Below are 20,102 nucleotides of genomic sequence, written 5' to 3'. Positions count from 1 at the left end.
TGTAACCTTTGACCTCTGGCCTATAGGATAAGTATCAGAGTAAAGTTCATATCAGGATGAAAAGTACAAGTACAAAGATATATGAAATATTATTTGGGGTATTCTTTGTGAGTCCAATTTTTAAAGATGCCATGTCGTGTTTGAAAAATGACCAAGATGTATTGCAGAGGGACATGAATCCTGTTTCACTGTGAGTGTATAATACATCCCATATGAAAAGGAAACCAGCAGGGGTCTGTTTCCATGGATGGAGGTAAACACTGGCTGTCCTCTTGTGATATCAGTTACTGTGGGGGTTGCCCTTGGACTCTGGGAGGTAAGGTTTACTGTTTCCAAGCAACTATCCAGAAATTCACAATACTGTGGTCACAACACAATAGAGAGCCCCCACCACCACCACCCCACCCCGGTTATAAGCCAGCGGTGCAGCGGTGACGGGGATGATAGCAGCATGCTGCGGGGGAAAAGTACACACTCAGCCAAAGTACACTAAGCAGCTTTCACAGTGGTGCCAATTTATATGACTTTAGTGTTATAGACTCCAGAATACATATTGCATTTTGATTTTTGTGGCCTAATTTCAGGAATCCATCTGGTTTGTTTTTGTCAAGAAGAAAACTGGGGAAAAAACACCATGAAATCTGAAATACTCTGTGAAGAAGAACTTGACATTTACAAAAGTTAATTCAAGCCAATTCCTATTGGTAGATTCTCTTTTTTTCCTCTTGTCAAACTCAAAACATTAGTCAGAAAACCCAGTGGTAGTGATCTGGATCTGCTCTGAATGATGGAGAGTGAACATCCCCATGATCTGGTCTCTGTGCCTTTTGAGCCTTGGTTTGGGGGGTGGGTGGGTGGGTAGGGGGTGGAGTTGGTGTAGGGTGGGGTGGGGTGTGGTGAAGTCTAGGGGACATATGGGCCGAGTGTGGCCACAGCCAGATTTTTCCATCTGGACCAATCAGGAGCGGAGCGAGAGCGTTGGTCCTATGGCTAGTGATATCTTCACGTGCTGTCGGAAATATCAGAGCCACAACATGAATGTCCCATGAACACCCACCAGTCACTCCCCCACATAAACTCGACCTGTCGCTACAAAACACCATCAATACTGTATTTGACTATGTTGTAAATGCATTGATAATATGATCTGATTAGTTGCTAGTGGTCAAATTATTATGTTATATTTAGAAAAAGTTGCAGACCTGCATTAGGCTATGTATTTGTGCTTATATGTAGATTATTTGTTTATATTCTCAAAATTGTTTTTGTTTATATTCTCAAAAATAATATATTTATATGATATATGATGATATATATACTATATATATATATATATATATATATACTATATATATATATATATTCATTTTTGTTAGTTTGTCTCCTTGATGAACTTGTACTGGTTCTAAAAAAAAAAAAAAAAAAAGTAATGTTTTATAAATAATATTTATTTTAAATAGCATGTAGATCCTTAGGTTATTCATATGTTTTATTATAGGAGCATGTCGAAACTTATTGTAGCCTATATTATTTTGGACATTCTGGGCCATCTGTTGTTGTTTTTTTTATTCTGTTAATCAGATGACTTGCTAATTAAAAGTGAACTAACCTAATTAACATGAGAAAATAAGGTGGGTTTTTTTCTTAATCTATTTGTTTGTATTTCTAACTATTTAAATTGCAGAAGTGCAACGTCAGTCATTAGCAGGACAAAACTGTGAGGAATGAAGACGTAGGGTGATTCAAAAATGTGACTATCGATTTTCCGAGTGGGACTTGAAGGCAGCACAGTTCCCAAGGAGAAACCCGCACAGGAACGAGGTCGTGTATCCGGGAGCCTCCGGTAAAAACCCCCTCAAAACAGCACGAGGGGAGGGCGGACGGTGAATAGATGAGCGACCGGCGGCTCGTGATTTCATGGCAGTGCGGTTCCGGGTCCAGCTGCATGCGCTCGCCTCGGATCCCGGTCTGAGGAGCTGCCAGGAGGAGCCGGGTTCAACCTCCTGCGATCTGGATCAGAAACGGGACTTGGCCGCCTCTGACTGAGATGTGATGATGATGATGATGGAGGTGGTCGCGGTGGTGGCGGCGCCCTGAAAGTGACCCTGAGTGAGTAGTCTACTCTGCACGAAACCACTGACACTAATGATGTTTTCTGGTATAAAACCTGAATAGAAGTGAGTGAGTGATGTGTGATTGATGCTGCAGAGCCAGTGTTTCTGCTCCAACCAATCAACGCTATGAGTCACCTGAAGTGTTTCTCTGTGTGTGTGTGTTTGTGTGTTTATGGTCCTCAACCGTGATTTTACACCATCACTCCATACAACGCTGATTTCTCTGTAAAGGCGACTTTCTTTTCACATTTCCACAGTGATTGACCATATGTGTTCACTCTGCACCCCTCAGACATTGTGTGGTCTTCATCTGAGCTGTAAATGCTGTTTTTACTATAATATAGCCCATTTAAAAACCCAATTATCAATCAAATTAAGGAATTAAGGACTGAAATACTCATCACAACTTGAGGAAACTCAAAGTGGCTTCTTCGCAGTTCTTATTTGGTCTTATATTCCATGATATTGGTCACAGAAGATCAAATACCTACTATTGCATACATATTGTCCACTATTGTACATTAAATAATGAAATAATAGAGACTGAATGCTTTTTCTTTTGTTTTGAAGCTCATGAATGAACTTTCACTGAACTTTTAAGTCGACAGGGAAAAATAAGTCTTTTTAAAGTGAGGAGGAAAATGGGAACTTGAACACTGACAGCGGCGCCTGTATAACTGACAGCGCTGGAGATAAACTGACAGTGGTGTGAAATGACAGCCTGGTTTTGGAGACTCTTCTGACAAGAACATATTTGGTCTTAGATTATCCCAACATCTCCTCCTTTGTTTTTTAAATTAAATTAATTTTAATCCACTAATCAAGCAAATTAGATCTGGTCTTAATTGCTGCTTTCTGTTGTGCAGAGCTCAGGCTGCAGCACAAATTGATGCTGTGGCTCCTGCACCAAAGAACTTAATGTCATTACCTGAATGAAAAGAAGGAAACAGCTGCCGGGCTGAGATGTCTTCACCTTCAGGAACTCCCCCGACAGCTGCCAGACACACTGTCCTCAGTGTCCGTCGTCGTGACGCTCCTATAGAGACTCAGGTGGTGTCTTGGTTTTTTTAAAGTGTAGGAATCTCTGGAGCGAAACCAGCTGAAGAGATTTTTGTCAGTCTGTTTGATTGATACCCAAGATGGGAGAGTGTAACAACACCACGCTGCATTAGGACGATGACTGTATTTGTCTTCATTTTCTGTTCCCTCTGTGTGATGCTATTTAGTAAATGAAATGCTGTGGCGGTGCGGTTATTCCTTATTTCCCTGGGGGAGTCCCTTGAGTCTCTGGGACACTCTTGGGAGTCCTTTTAGTGCAACATTTTGGGCCTGAGAAAGCAGGTGCATCCAAAGCCTTGACTGGAAATGCCTCTAGGGCTGATGGGAAAAAGCTGGCGGATTTCCAAACTGCAATCAGATGATGTTAATGAATACAGTATAAGCGCTATTTGTGCTCGCAGCGATTTTGTTGTTTTCATAGAAATGGAAAATTGTGTATAATGGACCTCAGGCTCGCTCCACATGAATAGTTAATGAAAACGGACTTAGTCGGAGCGAACTGGTCACATGACTGGAAAACCATTTAAACCGCCATGGGCGCTCTCACGCAGGCACACGACACGTATTACAGCTTGGCGTGCACGCTGTTTGATGTGTCTGGTTTGAAGCAGAAATGATTGGCTCATTAAGAAGAGTCAAATTCTTCAGTCATGGATTAGTTTTGCTTGGAAACACTAATTGTGAGTGTCTTTTCCTTTTCCTGCTCCAGCATGTGTGGAGGAGTTAAACCACGGCCTGTTTCTTGTGTGGTAATTTTACATGAACCAATGAGTGCACTGGGATTCAGGGGATTTAAAAGGCGACTGTTACTATCAGGAATATTTGGTGTGTTTAGTTAAAGGCGTCTGTCGTGTTTCTGGGATTCAGGAAGTTCATAAATCCATCACTAAGTTGAAGTGTGAAGACTTTCTCAAGTTCCCCTGTCTGAGCTCTTGTCAAACTTGTGATAGTTGTGGCTGTAGTGGGTTAAAACTGAAGAAATGCCTTCTGTCTTTTGCATTAGCATGACATGCTAATATGAGCTTTGTCAACTGCATGGTGTAAACGATTAGGAACATCTAATCTTAACGTTTGTGGTGCTGCAACGTGGTTTTCATTGGGTGACTTATCCGAGTTGAAAGACGTGATGCATGTCTGATGTTTGCAGAAATGTGCCATCATCAGACGTGCGTTGCATCATCTCGCTCTCTCTTGGGGCCTTTTTCTCTCACTTTTGTGACAGACGAGTGTTTAACGCGCTGTGTGTCGCCTCGTAGATTTCCCTGCACACACTCAGTTTCTCTGCTGCTCTCTACCTGAACTCTACATGGATTTAATCAGCGAGGTGAGGTGATAAAAGGTCAAGTCAGTCGACCTGCGGACTCCTACAGCTTCCTGAGACACACACACAAACACAAACACACACACACACACACACACACACACACACTTGCATATGAGCTAAACACGGAGTCAATAAGACTGGATTTAATGAGACGGGTCGATCCGTCAGGCTAAGCCAGCAGAAATACACGGGAGGTATGCTAAGGGCCCCGGGGCCCCTCCTCTGCTAATGTATCCACTTGAGACAGCCTTTGTAATGCACTGGTTTTGTTTTTGGAGGCTGATCAGCTCGGCTGGACAGAGTATAATTACCTTCCATTAACTTATTGGCAGAGTTCAGGTGTTTTTTTAGTCCATTGACTTCCAATTACTTAGATGCTCAGTAACAGTCATTATTATTATTACTGCGGTCGTTAGAGGATTAAGGTTCTATGTTATGAGCTGCATTTTACTAGAAAATTAAAATAGATTACAGTGCAGATGTATTGTTATTATTAGTGTAGTATGGATTGCATGGATTTGGATTCTTGCACTTACTAATGATATAGCATAATGTATTCTTGTTCGACGCTGTTCAACAAACTGATCATAAAACACACACATGCATGGGCCAAGTTCTTTAAGCTGATCAGTATAATATCGTATTCTAATGGATCATTTGTCCAAATTAGTGATTTTATGAAATAACCAAAATTAGTTTTTGTGTTTCAGTGGGATAGAGCTAATTGTATTTAATCAATTTGATTATGTCACATGATTTTTAATACATTTGCCATATTCTTGTTTATTAAAGATTATTATGGGCAGATATTGTGAATTTGATTGTGATTTCAGGGTGAATCGTGATATTTTTGTTTTTCATTTTCACTTAAAAAATATAAAATTGATGATGTTCCTTTATGTCTTATATACAGTGCTTATCAAAACAACAAAACTGCAGCACCAGCAAATTTCAATATCGATTACATTATGATTTTCTGTGCAGCTCTTCTCCTATAATCTGGAGCTTCCAACTGCACCTCACAGTCTTTGTGTTGCCCAGTCAGTGTTGTTATTATTGTTGTGACTGTATGATCCAGGTATGGGACTGTGGTTACATAATGGTAATTGGATTATCTCACTCATCTATAGTGGATTATTTTAGTGTTGAACTCACCCTCAACCATGTGTTATCATGGTAATGCAGTTTTTACCTCTGAGTGAATCTGTGTGTGAGTGATTGTCTGTGTGAATCCTATGATGTACTGACTCGCACCTATTTTAAGGCTGGATAGGCTTCACAGCCCCTGACCTTTCACAGCATAAGCAGGTATACTGTACTGTACTGTACTGTATGGATGGATGATTTCCATCTCATCATCACTATCCACACTATAATAACCACCTTCCTGCAGTTTCTGTTGACTGGAGTCTTCTGAGGTGTAAATCCCATCTTGGCTTTGAGTTGGTTACATAACTTTTTTTTTTTTTTTTTTAATATTAAAACAAACAAACAAAAAGAATAGTGTCTAGACAGACGGAGGCTCTTCTTTGCCGTTGACCTCAGACAGGAGACACTCAGCCTCCATGAGAGGAATGCCACCTTGATTCAAGAGCGCAGTGATTGCACCTTCATTAAAAAAAAACAAAAAAACCTGAGGAAGATTTCCAAAAATCCAGCCCAGACGAGTCACCATGAAGCAGAGACGTCTGGCTTCTTGTTTTTTTGTGTTTTGGTATTTGAGGCAAAAACAGTAAAATATACGAAACAACATCAACAATGGGAGTGTGTGTGTTTGTCTATGTGTGTGTTTCAGGCATATAAACATCTTCAATGCTCATCCACCGAACCCCGTCCTCCCCTGAGAACCTCCTTTGTTCTCGTGTCCTGCCTGCAGGATAAACTGTAACTCATCCCCTCGTGTCCTGTTAGAACATCAGTCACAGCTGCATGAACGGCCACATGAAGGCAGCATGGCTGATGGTGTGTGTCTGTGTGCATGTGTGTGTCATCCATCCTCCCTACCCCCCCTTTTTGTTTTTTTACCAGAAACACAATCAACAAAGGGCACTGTGGGTGGATAACGGTCTAGAGTCCCTATCCCGGTTATGGACAACCACTAATTACCAGTGGAGTAATTAAGAAGCAGGCAGCTGAGGCAACATTAAACTGCCTCAGAGAGACGCTGCTGCTGCTGCTGCTGCTGGAGGTGAAAGAGTTAATTATACCATCGCATGCTGCATGTGAACATCATGATAATATGGCCGTGTGGTCTACAGACTAGTGAACCATCCCTGTTGGGGCCGTGCAGAGCTGCTGACTGTCTCTGGCCTCAAAAAAGAAAAGAAAACAGTTTTTTTTACAGAGACAGACTGGAGAGCAGGAAGGTCACTTGATAAAATGCTAATACAAGCGTTAAGCATCCATGGTCCGTCAGTCTGACGAGGCTGGTGAGCTGAGAGGTCTCTTCAAATAGACACACACACACACATGGAGCAGCTGTGAAGGACACTGATAGCGTCTCAGTCTCTGTGTCTCAACCTTGGTGTTGATGAGCCTCGGCTTCATGTGCAGACACAGCGAGCAGGGATTTAGTTGATATAATGAGTTTGGAATTTTGTGTATCTGCGAGAATAAACAGCACAATTCAGAAAAGCCAGACTGTGCATTTTAGAATAAAATAATAACAATGCTGTCAGGGTTAGACTCAGTTTATTGTTAAACTGGTGGAAACAAACAAAGATTACCTAAGGATAATGTTTCAGTTTGACTCATTTTATCACATTTATTTCAAAACTGCAGTTGATAATCAAGGTTTTAAAGACAAATTGTACACTTTTTCATTATATAAACTGAGTTGTTCAGTGGATTATCACTAAAGATGAAATAATGTATCTCTTGAGAAGCAAAAATGGCTAAATACTGCTTATCCATTGACTATTATGACATAAATACTGTGACTCTGAGGTGTATTGTGATGTGTGATTACCCAGGACATGAATATTTACAATGTTTTATTGTATCGTACCACTCATAGAAAATATGACACAGTTCACATGTTTGTCACATGTTTGTGGAAGAAGATCTTTTCACATGTGATAGATTCACACACACAGAGCCACATGTGACTTCATCACGTGCCAAACAGCACTTCTCCTGTGATGAACACATTTATGTTTCACGTGTAAAGTATCATGAAAACAGGGATTTAACCGCCTCTTTGTATGAGGAACAAACACAGATACAGTGTAAACATAAATACGGTAACTTGTTGGCTGACTGATGCTCTCGCACTGAGCTCACTGATCATTTCTGTTTTCCTGTAGACGTTGTTTACCGCGTCGTGTTCAGCGTTTTATCTCCCAGAACCTAATACATTTAATCATTTACAAGAAAAACGTGTCATTTCTGGTGTTTTACTTGCTGCTCATTCGTTCCCGGTATTTGTGTGTTCCTGTGCTGCTCTAATGCAGCCCTCATCCCATAATAATATTATCAGGATTAGCCTGCATAATCTATTCAGGTGTATTAGCGAGGCAGTACAGTATTTGCATATAATAGTACACAAGCTACCTGCAGAAACTGTGGTTCACTGTTTTTCACTTAAATGGTAAAAGATGCTTTCGGGGGGGCCCCAGTAGTGTGGATTACTTAGGCTGAGTCTTTACTGCAGCGGCAAGCAGGTTCGAGTCCGACACGTCACCCTTTGTTGTATGTCATCCACTCTCTCTCTTTCCAACCTTTCAAATTAAAGGCAAAAAGCTGGTTTAAAGTAGAGTGTAAAGGGATAGTTGAACATTTTGGTAGTTGGTTCGTTACCTTTATTTGTAGGTGCGTTACGAGACAGGGTTGTTTTAGAGGTAAATTCATGCAAAACCGCTGATGCGCGTTGCCTTCAGGGGCAGTTTTTCATCAAGCAGTCTCTGTATTTACCTCAAAAACAACTCCGTCTCGTAACGTTACATTATTATCTCATAGCGTGGTGAATGTGCAGATCACAACTTGTCCACCAGAGCGTTTTGGAGTTGTTGGATGTATTTGATGAGTTTGATGAGTGAAAACAAGAAATTGAACAGCTCGCGGCTCTGCTCCACCGTTCTAAAAATAGCTTGCACCGACAAATAAAGGTAACGAACCTACATGACTATAGCGATTATGGCAAGGGCCAATTTGCCAAAATGTTGAACTATTCCTTTAACCAACAGATTTTAATAAAACCAGAAGAAGAAAACCAACAAATTAAGATTTTTTTGAAATATCTATTTCATTAATGGAACCTACATATATTTTTCACATTTCTTTATTCATACATCGCCATGAAAACGCTCTATCAGTCTCGGTGTGTGAGCTTTTAATTGGATCTGATTCAGACAGATAGACAGAAGTTCATCAGTTAATGTGGCAGAGTTTCCTGGAGCTCTGATTTTGCAGTTGTGATATAGGTGGTGGTGGTGGTGACTTTAAAGTTCATTCATCAGCAGTGGCACCAGCAGCAGCAGCAGCAGCAGCTTCCTGTCATTTTTTCGCAGACAGCCCGCGGCACGGTAAAAGCTCCGTCAAAGTGTGACCTCTCCACCCATCATCAAGTGTAACCATGAGTAAAGGTGCAGGCAGAGCTCAAGCTGTGCTCTCTCCACCCAACCTTTATTCCTTTCCCCCACTAACAACCATCTGTAACCTTGTTCTCATTTTCCCCACCTCTTCTCTTTCTACGCTACATGCTCTAATGTTCCTGTCTGTTCCACTCTGTCCTGGACTCCATTTATCTGACTCCTGTTCTTTGGTGCTTTCTCTCTTTTTTCTCTACTGAAAAAAGGAGAAGAATTCGTCTCAGCTGGAGATAAAGTGAGCAGACTCCACATTAACACCTGTGTGGAACTTCATATTCTATCTTTTCTATATAAAATGGTGCAGGGGATGGGTGGGGACGAGGAGGAGGAGAACTGAACAGTTTACACTGTACATCTTGCTTTGACATTTCTATGTTTGCGCAATCGACAGATTTCCACTGCACAGTTTTGCACACAAGTCAACAAAACACAACTGCTGATGGATTTCCAACAGTCTGGCTCATAAACAGGCGGCACACTAGACCATTTTGCGTCTGATTTGCCCCCCGAGTGTCTCCGTCGACTCGGGCTGCCTCAGACTGAAATACCGGCAATAGCGAGTAAAAGCAACATCCGCATAATCAAAATGTCCAATATTTGATCATGCAAATTTCTGTCTGGGGAATTAACACTGTGAAATTGTTACTGCTAACACAGCAGGTGTGTGGTCTTGAAGTCTGGCCAAATCATCATCTAGCGAGTGCGTTTTTAGCTTTAATGTTAAAAATCTGTTGAAACTGTCCTCATGTCTGTGATCTCCCACGTTTTTTTTTTTAAATCGGTTAACATCTGAAAAATCATCTAGCGTGTAGCCATCCTTAGTTAACTTAAAACTGGCTCCCTGGGTCGTAACACAGCAGGTACCATGATATTTAAGAGTTTTTTTTTTTTTTTCTTTTTTTTGAAAGTCATGTCACATTAAACAGATTTATGGAAACACACCGAGGGGAATAGAAAGCAGGGAATACTGTCACTTTAAATTATAGAGAAAACACATATATTGTCTTTCCCTGTTGAAGAGGTCATCTTTACTTCTATTTCACATTTATTGCTCAGACAGACAGACAGACAGACAGACAGACAGACAGACAGATAGATAGATAGATAGATAGATAGATAGATAGATAGATAGATAGATAGATAGATAGATAGATTAACTTCATTGATGGTAAATGGACTTTTCACTTTATTTGCACATTATATAACCTGCATATATAATGAAAATAGTGAAATTAACCATTGTGCAGGAGAGATGGAAGCCAAAAAAGGCTTATGAAATAGCACTTACAGTATATAGCACTTTTCTAGTCTCTAGACTCACATTCACTGAGGACAGTGCTTGAAATCTACTCATTCACACACCCAATGCACAGATTGGGGGGTGAGGGGTGAGTGGGTTTAGTCCCTTGCCCAAGGACACTTCAACATGCAGCCAGAGGAGCCAGGAATCGAACCACCAACCTTCTGGTTACTGTACCTGCTCTACCTCCTGCCCATACAGGAAGAGCAAAGGGAAAAGGTACAATAATATTAGGCATTTATCTCTAGTTTCCTTTCAAGTTTATTTCACTGCTAAAATAGAAATAATGCAAGTCTATGAATATTAAGATTCAGCACCATTTCAATTGGATTTGCTCTTATGAAACAAAAACAAAACACACACCTCAGTACATTACATAACCACACTGAGACATAACACAACCCCTGTAGATAGTGTGTGTGAGTGAGCTTCACATTTTAAGTTCAGATTCAGTGCATTCATGACAGTAAAATCCATTACAAGTGATATTTTATAAAGAATTGAGGATGTGAGGCTGTGACAGCTCATCACCTGCTCTGATGCTATCTCTGCCTCACTGCTCTCAGCTATGAAACTGTAACAGCTTCAGACTGTAACGATTTCTTTTAATCTCCTCTTACAACAACAACTACAGTCCCTCACAGATCCCAGTGGCTGCCCCTGCAGTAATTAACCATTAGCTTCTGCTCCACAATATACAAATGCAAAAATAGAGCTGCATGTGGCTGAGTGGGTTTTTACCCGTGAGCTTTTTTTTTCTCCTTTTCTTTTAAAGAGCAAGAAGTGAACGCTCCACACTGGGAGGTATTGTTCTCTCTGGTTCTTCATCCTTACAGTGAAGGCATCGGAAAAAATGTATTTCTCTCAGAGGAGATGTGTGTGTGTAAGTGTGTGTAGGTGTACAGTAAGTGTATGTGTGTGTGTGTGATGTGCGGCCAGATGCAGAATGGTAATGAGACTGAAAACCCTCTCTCGGTGCTGCTCTACCTGACAGCTTGAAGACGGCTTCCGCTTGCTGTGTGTGTGTGTTTTGCATTTGTTTACCTTCACAACCGTCCACTGGACCATTAGGATTCAGGTCAGGCCACCTTTTTTTTTTTTTTTTTTTTCTTTTCACCAGGAGGAAGGATTACTGTATCCTGAGAGCGGCGGGATGGGCCTGCCTGTGTTCAGTAAAGAGGTGGGTTAGTTGATCAGCAGGGTCCCGGAGGAAACTGACAGCTTTAAGATGCTGAAGACTCTGCACTGACTCCCAGTTTATCTGCTTTGCCTTCAGCAATGTGGTTGGTAAAAACTGGATTAAGCTGCTGGTCTGCACATCCTCCCTCCTCCATCTTCCTGTCTCCTTCCTCTGCTGCTCTCCTGCGTGGAGCGCTGGAATAGAAACAGGGCTCTGATGTTGTTTGTAGGGGTTTCCTGATACAAATCTAAAGTCTAGGAAGAATGATAGATGTATATATGTCCTATATTATGGTGGCTCAGATGAGTCAACACAATTGCAAAAGCCATGGCACAGGCCCAATACATAGAGAAGCAGCACACTTATCACAGGAAGTAAATGAAAGCATGAATATATTCATCTCTCTGGAGCTTGTTGGATTGCCATGCATCCATATGCATGCTTGATTTATTGTGGAGGTGATTGTTGCTATAGTTACTAGTAGAGATGAGACCGATCCATTCCAGTATTGATATCAGGTCCTGTATTGACGTGATTTATTTATCAGATATCGGACTGGTGGCGCTGATCCAGAGTCAGTTCTGTATCTGTCAGGAGTAAGTTAGCACAACAGCAGCCTAGCATGCGGCTAGGAGAGTTAGCAGTTGACATTTACGCATTTATTTGTGGTTACTGCTGCTACAGTAGCTCCTTGATTTATCTTCTTCAGCTGAAGTGTTGTTTTGAATTTGATTTTTTTCTTTTATACATAGATATTTATATCTGCATTTTTGTTTTTTCTACAGTTCTTGCACCTTTAGTTTCAATATTCAACCTGAAATTGTTTGTTGTTGTTGAAGTCAACACAAAGTTTAAATGAACTTCTTTGGAATGGATTTGATTTTAATGCATTTTATTGCTTTTATTTTGCCCCTTTTAATAAGAAAGGGTCCTGCTGGATTTACTACAGCTTTGTGCAATGTTATCTTACACCAACAAGAACAATAAAGATGGTAATTATGATAGTAAAAATCAAAATATATTAAAATTAGTATCAGTTTTGGTTGGAATCAGATTTGAACGGACTGGTGGTGCATCTGTAGTGATAGTGAGATGATATACAAACTGGAAAGATGAGTCTGAGTAGTAGATCTCTTATTTTGAAGGGTAATCCAACACTTACACTCTGCACACCGGTTTTTAATATTGCGAGACGTGATTTATAGCTCGCTCACACACTCTCATTACGCAGCCTGCCTGGCATATTGATTCCTGTGGTTCAACCTCCTTGTGAAACTTTTTGCGCACTCACATTTAACAACAGCCTTTTTTTCACCCACTGTGTCTTCACTTCTGCTCCTCTTCTTGTGGCAGCAGCTGCTCCACTGGTGGGTGATCCTGTTGATCCACAGATCGCCCCCAAGGTCTCCTTTAATGGCTTTTCCACGCGCCACGTTTCGTCAAAGGGGCGGCGACCTTGTGTGCATCTTTCCGCTCTCTCTCCTCCTCGGACCTTTTGGTTATGTCACCGTCCGATGTTGCGTAATGTCACACTCATGGGCAGAACTGTGTGTGTTTGATGCAGACCTTGTCCTCGTGCACAGTGATGGCCTCCAGCGGTTCACAGCCATCGCTTGTTGCCTTCATTCTGCCCCGAGTGCGGTGTTATTGAGATTCAAAAAGCCTCGCCCACTGTCTGAATATTCTGCATTGTAAAACATCTCAGCCGGCCGGCCCTCTCTCTACTGATGCGTAAATGCTGAATTTTCTGCCGTACGCCCAAGCTTCCTACCATTACTATGAAGATTGCTGCTGTTGGATTTTGATGGCTAATGTGTTTTTATTTCTGCCTCCCACGCAGCACAGAGTCTTTATGAGCCCGCTGCCTCTCGGGAAAAGAGGAGTAACATTGATCTGTGTGTTTCAGAGACTAATCTGCTCTTTATTGAAGACGATCCAACCTGCATTACTCCTGGTTTTTCTTTCTGTTCTGCAGATTCAATACATTAGGTCCATTGCGCAGATGCAGATGTGTTAACCAGCCTGTGTTTATTGTATCTATTGAGGCGATGAGGTTGAATATTAAGAGTTTTATCATTTGATAATGAAACTCGGTCACGTTCCTGTGCTGCAGCTTTTTGCCAATTTCCTATTTGGCTAATACTTCAGACTCAGATGGATGCTGGCGCCTCTTGGCAGAAAAAGGCTCCATCACGTGAAGTGAAGTAGAACTGTTTTAACATTTTGAGGGGAAGTGGCTCCTTTTCTTCTCCTCTCCTGTGGTGATATTTCAGCAGAGGAGCCAGTTTAGTGCAGATTCGTGTTGGAAAATGATGATGAAAAACGATATTGGCCACCAACGGCATAATCCTGCGTTACATCAGCCGCGCTAACCAGATCTGCGGTGTCATCTGGAGGAGACTAATCAAGAATGGGCTGATGGGAGAGGCATGTGGGGTACAAAGTGATCCAGTTTGGAGCTGGACTGGATGGTTCACTGTAGAGAGACGGGTGGATTGACAGGAAAATTGGATTTCAAGGCTTCCCATCAGGAGGGCCGGGGTTCATTCTGTGTACTGCGCGGCTGCAGGCATGCTGATTATGATAGCAGGCTCCTTTCTACACATGGAGGATTTAAATCAGCCAATACTGAGCTAAGGAGACAGCATGTGTAGGATACACACACACACACACACACACACACACACTGCATGACATATTCATTCACAGACACATCGGGGGAATGCAGGTCATCTAGTTTTCTTTACGTAACATCCGACATGTAAATGCCACTTTAATGGAGCCGAGCAGTAGCTTCTCTTTCCTATCAGACCTGCTCAGAGCGGATGGAAAATTAAATAATGAATGAGGTTAATGGGTCATGATGGTTATGTGTGGCCCTGTTTTCCATTTATTTCCCCCTTTTTCCTGGCGGGTCACCTGTTCCCAGCCTGGTCCAATCAATACAGACAGACATACACACACAGAGGCAGGCAGACACACACCAGCACCAGCATATTTGGCTGTTGCTGAGCAGAGCAGATCATCACAACAAGCCTGCACCGCAGAGCACCCTGATACAAAACACTGCAATGTTTTAGCGCTGATTGATGCTCCTACATGAGCTGGTGTTTCTGTCAGCAGTGCAGGAAAGCTTCTTTGTGGATTGGGAGGAAAGTGTGCAGGTTTGGACTGTTGGACATCACCTCAGAAAATGGAAAAATCTTCTATCCAACATGTTGTAAATTAAACCATCAAATGAAATTGGTAGATTATTTGGTAACAAGAATTATTAGTTGCAATAGTAGATGTTTGTTTATCTTGCAGCCAGGCTGTATTCCCAGGGATGGGGGTTGCACACACATACAGTCACACACACACACACACACACACATGGACACACACATCATCCATCAGTGAATGAAGCAGCAGTTTCTGCAGTGGAAATGTGGGCCACTTCCCCTGCCGCCTCCACGTCTCTTCAGTGCTTTTGGTCAAAAATATGTTTGTGTTCAGACAAATATCCTACTGTAACAAAAGAGTGGAGAAGCTTACTGTATCACAAAGCACCCAGAGTCTACTACAGTACAGCCCCCGGTTCATTCAATACTTGTCAAGACCCTTTTCATTCAAACTCACATGGTTGTGTTCGAGGAACCACCGGAGTCGGAGGAAAACTCTGACGACAGATCGACGACCGACGCCGTGTTGTCAGTAGTGACAGATACTCACAAACATCAGTTTATTACCTCAACTGATCATTATGAGGGACAAATGTGCTCAAACAGCCACAAAATACCAAGTCAGCAGATGGTTGAAGAGATGTAGTCAAGCTTTATTATACTATAAAATAAAAGGAAGCAAACTAGACAGAATTACACGGCAGATTTTTCCATAAATTTCCCCTTTTTATAGAGCTCATCACATCCCTTTATACTAGGTGTTGTAACTGGTGTTTGTGTTCCTTTTTAAGAATGAAAAAAAATGAAATGTGTTTATATGGTCTAAGAAATGAAAGTACTTGTTCTAATTGGCTGTATTTACCCAAATTTACCTTAATGTGTTGGGACAAAGACCCAGTTTATGGTTTAAATATAGTTCAGTGTGCCAGGCCTGTGGCTACTCTCCTCTATGTGTGTCACTGCGTTCCTTTGTGCATTGTACCCTCCATCAACCTCCGCCCAGTCGCCCATCACTCTATCGATTGTGAGGCGTCAAAGGCCCGCTCTGTGCCCCACAATGCCCCTGTGGTTGCCAAGTAATCAAGTACTGGATAAACACCGTTTTTTTTTGTTTTTTTTCGGCAGTGTCCTGTATTAACTCACTCCTCCCCCTGCGATATGTAAACATTTCAATCTCCCCGTCTAGGGGGTCAACAACCGTGCCTTGTTCCTGTGTAGTAAAGCTGACAGTGACGAGTATTGTGCAGCAACGAGGTGTGCATCGTCCAAACACACACACACACACACACTCGCACTCTATTGTGTGTAGTAATGTGAACAAGTGACATGAGTGATGCCTCCTGTCTTGTCTTTACTTCGTGTTGTGTTTACTGGCTCAGGAAAAACCCCGGGCTTCAGAAAGCTGCTTCATGCTCTCTCCGGCTCCCACGGTTACTTACTTACTCATCACTAAAAGCTGCATGGCTCACCCTCCCTCTTCTCGTCGTGCGGCTCCTCCCCTGAGTCATGGCGGCCGTGCTAAATTTAGCAGGCCTCAAAAAGTAATGGTGTGGCAAGTTCTTATTGAGTTTGCACCCCACCAATGTCTCTCTCTCTCTCTCTCTCTCTCTCTCTCTCTCTCTCTCTTTCTTGCTGTGTCTTATTCCCTCTCTCTCTCCCGCTCAGTAAAAGGCTTGTCCGTGACTCACCCACGGCAGAGCGAGGGCCCTATGAATTATTGAACCGGTGGTGAAGCCCTCATAAATTATCCAGCCGCGTGTCGCCGGGCGGAGCAGAGCGGCTCAGTGGATACATCTCATCTGGACCGGCGGTGTCAGTACCACCTACACCTCCGAACGGGTCTGATAACAGGACAGGTTCAACGTCCACACTAACTGACACACACTCATATACTATAATATCATACTATTACTTCTTCTCGCTGAGTTCCCTAGACTATGTTGTTATATATGTATGTGGTGCAGGCGTCCATGAGGATGTGACACCGGTCCGTACTGATGAACTTATCCCTCCTGTTGTCCTCCTGGGTAAAGGAAGAAAGGAAGGAGGGAAGGACGAAGGGAAGGAAGGAAGGAAGGAAGGAAGGAAGGAAGGAAGGAAGGAAGGAAGGAAGGAAGGAAGGACAAAGGGAAAGATGGGAGGAAAGAAGGAAGGGAAAATGGAAGGAAAGATAGAATGAGGGAGGGAACAGATTGGGTCAATTGGGTCAAAAAGGGAGGAAGAAAGGAAGGGAGGGAAAAAGGATTGTGGAAAGAAGGAAGGGAAAAAGGAAGTAAAGAAAGATGGAGGGAGGGAACAGATTTGTTCAAGGAAGGAAGAAGGGAGGAAAGAAGGAAGGGAAAAGGGAAGGAAAGAAAGATGGAGGTATAGGGAACAGATCAGGTCAATTGGATCAAAAGAGGAAGGAAGAAGAAGGAAGGAAGGGAGGAAAGAAGGAAGGATGGAGGAAAGGAACAGATTGGGTCAATTTGACCCAGAAGGAGGAGGGTTAAGAATCACTATAGATAATTATTCATGTTTCTCTTTTGTATCTTGATTTATATCTTTTGACGTGATCCAGAGTGTCTGTGTCGTCCTCTGGATCCTGTCGGTGCTTCTCTACTCACTGCTGACCTACCACTGCACCCTCTCTCCCTCTCCCCCTCTCCCTCTCTCCCTCTCCCTCTCCCTCTCCCTCTCCCTCTCTCTGTCTCTTTCTCTCTCACGCCCTCCTCGCTCATCCGTCATGTCTCCTCCCTCCTTCACCTGCGCCAACTGACAAGGACGTAACTTTGCAGGGGGGTCAGGGGAAGCTTTAATCTTTATAGATTTGATCAAATGTATTGGTATCATACCTGTACAAGCCTTTTAACCACATATAATCACATATTAGGCTGAATTACAACAACACATATATTTCATTATGATTCAAATAAACACAGAGAGAAGTGGTAGAGGAGTTTGTATTTGGTTATAAAAAAGTCTCATATTAATGTGGATGAATCTACAGTACGTTACCCACACTTAATGGGTCCATTTTCGATAAATATATGGTTTTGTCTTTATCGTTTTTTTGTTATTATTATTTAGTGGTCGACTTGCCCAGCATTTCCTAGTTTCGGCTTCGCGGATGCTGCCTGACGGGTCATGGGAATAACGAATCGCTGTTTAAGGTCAGAACTACGACGGTATCTGATCGTCTTTGAACCTCCGACTTTCATTCTTGATCAATAAAAACATTCTTGGCAAATGTTTCCCTTTCGTTTTTCACCGTGCACGTGGAGGCTCATGGGAAATGTAGTGTGAAAGCACTTCGCTTTCCAAAACTCCTCGTAGTCCCTTTAAATAACAGTCAATACTTTTCATTCAGCATTATTATAAGACATTTTGAGGGTGCAGAACTCCCCTGTGAATTGCACCTGTAACTCACTAAGTCTTTCTTTCTTTCTTTCTTTCTTTCTTTCTTTCTTTCTTTCTTTCTTTCTTTCTTTCTTTCTTTCTTTCTTTTATCGACTCCAGTCTGTTTTGGCATCTGCCCATTGACATCCAAAAGTTTCTCATCAGCAGAAAAGATGACTAGTTAGTTAGCATCTCTCATCAGCTTCATTCACCTCATCTCCTCCTTTTCCCTCCCTCCTAACCAACCAGTTTAATTGACTCATCTGAGACTTTTTTAAATATGATTTAACTATCCAGATGTGTGTGTAATGTGACTTGTATGAGGTTCGTCTAAGCTTTCTTTCCTGATGTTCACTTACTGCACATGTAAGGTGGAGGCGTCTTTAGCTGTGCTGTAATTACTCTCAGAGGATCTTAACACTGGACACTCAGGTACTAATGACAAGCAGCTAATTAATGAGACTTCCCATTAATGTGGCTGATTTTACATAGCAGCTAAAAAAAACCCCACAGTCAACGTTAGGCTTTTTCGGGAAGCAGCATTTATTCAGAGTGACACACTGCAGCTCAGACTGTACATTTACAGCTTCACTGTAAACCTTCTCCACCGCTGTGCTGCGTTCACTGCTTCACACTCACTTTTCTGTTGCTCGCTGGTTTATTCCCCCAAAGGAGCTACGCTATTCTAACTTTAGCTTTTATGCAGATGTCCTTTTTGAAAAATGGGGAGAGGGTCTGTGAGGATTTGATGCATCGGTCCATGACTCAAAATTTCAAAGATAACATCAGGTGTTGCTGTGCTCACACAGTGTGTGAGTGGAGATCATCAGTAGACTATTAATGTTAATCATCATGTGAAGTTTTAGCAGAGGAGCTTATAATCTAAAGGTAAAAAACTGACTCTTTTTTTTTGACTTAATCTACACAAACATTTCTGGGCTTTAAAATCAGAAATGACAAAGTGTATTATCTGCACAAGTTAGAGCAAAGCCAGAACACATTACACCAGGACATCCAGCTATAAATAGTCCCCATACAGTCGACTTACATAACAATGGATCCAATAATGGTGTCACTGTCACTCGCAGTCAGCTCCTGCACCTCTGTGGGGCATTTTAGCCTCTTTTAGCTCATTGTTTTAGATGGGCAGCTTGTAAATTGTGCTCTCAGTGCTGTTTCCAGGAGCAGGATGGAGCTGTTAGAAACACATTGTACTCAACATTGCACCAACAGCAGACTAAGCCATTATGGACCGTCGAGCGAGGACAGAAAAGGGAACATTTAGCAGCTAAAAATCCAGATATTTTCATTGGCAAGACCCAGACAGATTTTAAAGAGCAGGAATACTGGTTTTATATTCATGAGATGGACTGAAACATGACTCTATTGGGATAATGATGTTGCTCTGTGTTCACTGAATGTCTAAATAAGCAGCAGATTGCTAAAATGTTAGCTGTAACTAAGTGATAAAGTCATAATATGTGTTTCCCCCCCCCCCCCAGACTGCTGTTGAGTCCAGTGAATGCAGCTTTACTATCACGTCTGGGCTGGTTGCTTAGTAGCCAGCATGTGCGGTCGTAAAAATTCAAATGGTCAATATTGATAGTTAAAGTAGATTTGAACAGTACACATACTGTATATTAGTGTTTATTCATATATTCAGTTAACATAAACTCACAGATCCAACTCCACCCTCTGATTAATACCCTCCAGTGGCCGCCATATTGATTTTTTTTGGTTTCTGATGGAGCTGTTAAACACTGAATGAACACGTTAACAGCCGTGGACGTTTTTACTGTGTTTCTGTTGATTGCAGTAAAAAGCCTTGTGATGCAGAACAGCAGGTGCTTAGTGAACGCACCCCCCTGTTGAGAGTGGGCTGCATTGACCGCTCTGTAATGGCTTCACTAACGCCTCACGTCTCTCCTCTCTCTCTCTCTTTCGCTCCGTCACTTGTTCTTGCCGTCAGTTGGTGAAGTAAGGAAAGTGAAGAACGT

The 20,102-nt window shown here is 42.1% G+C and overlaps 1 protein-coding gene across 2 annotated transcripts in view; it reads left to right on the top strand.

Moving 5' to 3' along the window:
• Positions 1-1,787: 1,787 nt before the first annotated feature.
• arhgef49 (Rho guanine nucleotide exchange factor 49) overlaps positions 1,788-20,102 on the top strand; it is a 66,741-nt gene continuing 48,426 nt past the window's right edge. Inside the window, exon 1 of one of the 2 annotated variants that reach the window (XM_085764342.1) lies at positions 1,788-2,109. The gene's annotated coding sequence lies outside the window, so the exon portion shown is untranslated. The remainder of the gene's footprint in view (positions 2,110-20,102) is intronic. The other variant, XM_085764341.1, reaches the window with a different exon arrangement.

This window comes from Trachurus japonicus, chromosome 21, assembly GCF_045865225.1.
Source record: "Trachurus japonicus isolate A0001 chromosome 21, Traja_1.0".
Lineage (NCBI taxonomy): Eukaryota > Metazoa > Chordata > Actinopteri > Carangiformes > Carangidae > Trachurus > Trachurus japonicus.
The sequence above is the reverse complement of the archived record's forward strand: the minus strand, read 5'-3'. Positions and strand labels throughout refer to the sequence as shown.